Below are 5,000 nucleotides of genomic sequence, written 5' to 3' on the forward strand. Positions count from 1 at the left end.
GTCACATTCTACTCTATTCTGTTATATTATGCCATATTACGCTAGTCTATTATATTGTATACTATTGTATGCCACATTCTATTCTATTCTATTGTTTTGCTATATGTTCTAATCTAGTTTGTTATAATATGTTCTGATCTATCATGTCATACTACAGTCTATTATATCTTATGGTATTATATGCCACATTCTATTCTATTCTATTCTATTCTATTCTATTCTATTCTATTCTATTCTATTCTATTCTATCCTATTATTTCACCATATTTTCTAATGTGGTCTGTTTGTTCAAAGTCAGTCTGTCACATTCTATTCTATTCTGCTATATTATGCTACAGTCTATTATATATTTTGCTATTACAAGTTACATTCTATTCTATTCTATTCTATTCTATTTTTCTATAGTTCTAATCTAGTATATTACATTCTGTTCTGTTCTATTATGTCATACTACAATCTATTATATCTTATGTTATTATATACCACATTCTATTCTATTCTGTTCTTTTCTATTCTATTTTGCTATATTTTTAATGTGACAAACTGAATTTGAACAAATAGGTTATATTAGAAAATACAGTCAGTTTGTTCAAATTCAGTCTGTCACATTCCATTCTATTCTGTTATATTATGCCATATGCTACAATCTATTATATCTTATACTATTGTATGCCATATTCTATTCTATTTTTCTATTTGTTGTCATTTGTTCTAATTTAGTTTGTTACATTCTGTTCTGCTCTATAAGTCATATTATGCTACAGTTTTTATATCCTGTAGATATTGTATTTATATATATATCTTTAATATCTATGCTATTATATGCCACATTCTATTCTATTCTATTCTATTCTATTCTATTCTATTCTATTCGATTATATTATATTGCTACATATTCTAATCTAGTCTGTTACATGCAGTTATGTTGTAGTCACATAATGCTAAATGTTTTATATCTTATGCTATTATATGCCACATTCTATTCTATTCTATTCTATTCTATTCTATTCTATTCTATTCTAGCTCTGTTCTATTCTGTTGTGATACTGATATTTGATACTGCTAATATGAATGTTGATATATAGATACATTTCTGAATAACATAGTATAAATGAGTTATTCAATATGTTATGCTATGCTCTCTATTGTGTATGTAGGTCACTAACAACACTTTTCTGAGGTGATAAAACTACAAATACCAAAAAGAAAGGGGGGATAGTTCAGGATGAATGGCTGGACTGCATTACCCACAGTTCCTGGCGAGGCTCTCAGTGACGTCAGCTCTCTCTCTCTCTCTCTCTCTCTCGCTCTGTATAGAGGCAGAAGCGAGTGATTCTGGAGATCTGTCAGTGCACTGAGGCTGCCTGGGACATCCTGCCTCACTGCTTACATGAGTTTATTTAGCATTTATTCCGACAAACACAACGACTGTTGTCATTTATTTCCGACAATTCCCGAGTCAGTCCAGCTGGAGTTTCTGTAGTTTGGCGCATATCTGAGAAGGCTCACTAAAAGTCTTATTAGAGGTAAGCTTACCTTTAGTGAACGCAACTTAAAGCACTGCAATGGCATATGCAAACGTTTGCAAGAAGCTAGCAAAAAGTTCAGTTTAACTCCGCAGAAATGAACTAAAATAAAATAAATCCTAATAGTTTTATTAGTCAACGAAATATAAATATTAAAAGTACTCGGTGTCTGCTTTATGTAATTAAACTTGATATGATTCAAAAGAAGAAAAAAAAAAATGTTTCACAGAGTTATATGCTCCTTTTTACTTCAAGTGCCTGCTTTACCTTCTCTCTGTAGTAGAGACACATAGCACAAATTACTGTAGTAGGTGCATAGCCTATGAATCCCATATGCAGGACTATACTGTATAGGCTTTTTAGTATATACATTCATGCAAAAATGCATTTCTTTGTTGTGCTCTGCTTTGGGTGTCAGTGATTGATCAGCAGTGTTGATTGATGGACAGTTGTCGAGATATTGTGTGATTGTCTGTTAATATGCACTCAGTGAGTTTTGAATACTGCAGGAGTTTATGAATAAATAAGCGCATCGTGTTTCTGAGTGTGTGTGTGTGAAGAAGAAGAGGCTCGGATCTTCATCCGGATCAAATACTCCTTCATTGAACCTTTACTTCTCTCATTTCTGACTTTACAAACTCAGTTTAAACATCTCAGCCTACCACAGAATTAGCATTCTGTAAACACACCTTTACCAAATCATTTTGTGATATCTTAATATTAGCCATTTTCACCAAAAAATAAGAGAAAAAGAAAAAAAGTAGGCTATACTGAAACAGACAAATAGATGTAGAAAATGGCATAATATGTAAAGCATAGAAAAGTTGTTTTAATATTGTTAAATCATTGACATTATTTATATTCATTTAGTAAATGCTTGCCCAATTTTTTCCCTAAAAAAACAAACAAAACACAAGTAATATAACAAAAATGCATCCATAAAGTTTAAAGAAAGGCTTTTTCATTAAAAGAAAGTCACTCTCTCTGAATAATGAAAACAGCTTGAACATATTTAGTTTTTGTTTACCGTTTTTTTGAATAGTGAAAATTTCCACACTTCATTTCATTGAAAAAATTGTAATTAACTTCTTGTCAGCATTCTGTTATTCTGTGCGAACTCAATGCATAATAAACATTTGAATTAAATGAAATAAACTGAAACACACACACACACACACACAGCATCTCCTTCTTCCTGACTGTATTTTCTGCTTCAGCTCAAACACGGTTGTGTGAGTAAAGCTGAAACACTGCACTGAGAATCACTGATACACACACACACGCTTTAACTCATTCATGCACTGCAATGAGTGTGTGAGAAGAGCAGCGACAAACCTCAAACCTTCTAAAAGTGTGTGTTATGATGCTTGCTCTATTATACAACATTGATGAATCGGTGTTGTGTAACTGAGAGCCGATTGGACAAGAAAAATAGCTCATGATTTTAGAACTTGTCTTTAATGTTTGAACAAATAGAAAAGAGTCTGTGCTGATAGATCTGCAATTTCGCGAATATTTTGTTGAAAAGGATCAGTGGAGTTCTGTTTAGAACCTTAGGGTTCTAGACTCAGTTTTAAAGAACCATTTATGCCAGAAATACTTTAAATGATTGCTTAATACTTTCATGTTTAATGGGTTATTTCTGATAAAGTATGTTACATCATTTTACTTAATGAAATAACTTTCTATATTAACAACCCCTATATTAATCATTTTTATATTTTACAGTTTAATAACCCCTATTTTAATTAAAACTAAGCCCATAAAATTACCCATTAAAGGTTCTATAATGAAGCGCCGGACAGAAGACTTTACAGTTCTATAAAGAAGCTTTTCTTCTGTGATATTTGCATTAGATCCTTAACACAACTTTAACTTTGCATGGCCTATAAGTTTGAGATCATAAACCTTTGCAGCGTTATCAAAACAGAGCGTTGCACTGCTAAAACACTGCCGTTAAACAGACTCTCTTACACACAGTCGCCTGGATGAAGAGAGTTCAGGCTGTGTAAAGCAGCGTTGAGTGTGTGTCAGCATCGGCGTGGAGGTTGTGTGTCATAAAGACCCTCTGTTGTGTGACGGTGAAGTCAGCGTTTGACTCGTGCGTCGGGACGGGTGTGTGTATCCAGCGTGAATGAAGCTCTGTCGACACACATCTTCCCTCTCACACACTGATCCTCAGAGCTACAGATGCACTATTAAACCACTCTCTCAGAATAAAAGCTGTCACATATATGCCATTTATGTACTAATATGTACACTTTTGGTACCAATATGTACCTGTGAGGTATAATATGCACTCCTCAGGTACAAAACTGTACCTTTTGAAAGGGTACTACCTCCAGTGACAGCTTTTGTACCTTTATTTCTGAGAGTGTATTGCTGATACTTTGGGGTTTTGTCAATCTGTACTTAATTCTCTCTCTTTTTGAGCAATAATTGCTAAATTTAATAGTTAGCATGAAAGAGAATTTGTGATAGTCTTTTCTTCAGGATTGTGACGTATATCCGAGTGAAACGGCTTCACAAACAAGAACAAATGTAGGGCGGGGCTTGATTTTGTGAGGAATTGATTGGATGGTTGTGGTTTGCTATTGGTGGATCTGATGTGAGTGACAGGTTATTGCCCCGCCCTCGTCATCAGAGAAGTTACTTTGATTAAAGATTACGAAGAATATGAATTTTAAATATATATATATATATATGCATGGATAAATCATTTATAATAGATACTATATTCCATTATAAATGAGAATTGTCCATTTTGATTGCATTGTGACTTTAAGAAGTTAATTTTGCTTAACCGTGAACAGTGTGATTAAAACAATCATGGCCGTAGGCGTAAAATGAAGGTTTAAAGTCCCCCTGTGGTGAAAGTCCAGCTTTTAATGTTGTTTATATGTCTATGTGGTGTTTTTAATATGCTTTAAGACAAACCATGTGTAAATTCATAAGTCGACACCATTGCTGAGTATTTTCTGCTTAAAACTGCAGTGAACCAAAGACAGTCTCAAAAACACGGTTTGAAATCGCTGCTGTTTCTGACGTCACAAACTACCTTGTAACCAATCAGATCAACGTGTGATCGTCAACGAGTGGTTCTCTGAGCTGGAGTGAGTGAGTGAGTGGAGGCGGGACTTATTTGCATATTCAGAGAACCTCGCATACTAAATGAGGCAAGGGTGTAGAGTTACATTCAAGCTATTTTAAGACATGAAGAATTTTTTTTAAGGAAAAAACGTTTGAAGATGTCATTTCGGTGATCAAAGATGAGTTTTAAGGGATAAAATGATTGACTACATGGGGACTTAAAATGAAGACCAAGCTGAAGACACTGATTCGGAAATGGGCGGAGCCAACATTGCCCGTATTTTGACTTCAGCAAATCACTTTGGCCGAATGGAGACAACATGATTAATATTCATGAGTCCAGCAGTAAACCTGACGATAGTTTCGCGCGACAGAAGTAAAGCT

At 34.1% G+C, this 5,000-nt stretch overlaps 1 protein-coding gene across 2 annotated transcripts in view; it reads left to right on the forward strand.

The window, feature by feature from the left end:
• The window catches only part of peli1a (pellino E3 ubiquitin protein ligase 1a), a 19,264-nt gene that overhangs the window by 971 nt on the left and 13,293 nt on the right, over positions 1-5,000 (forward strand). The window contains exon 1 of one of the 2 annotated variants that reach the window (XM_084106834.1): positions 1,322-1,526. The exons of the other annotated variant lie outside the window; for it this stretch is intronic. The gene's annotated coding sequence lies outside the window, so the exon portion shown is untranslated. Of the gene's footprint in view, positions 1-1,321; positions 1,527-5,000 lie in introns of those variants that run through there. 2 annotated transcript variants of the gene reach the window in all.

This window comes from Abramis brama, assembly GCF_963993115.1.
Source record: "Abramis brama genome assembly, chromosome: 2".
Taxonomy (NCBI): Eukaryota; Metazoa; Chordata; class Actinopteri; order Cypriniformes; family Leuciscidae; genus Abramis; species Abramis brama.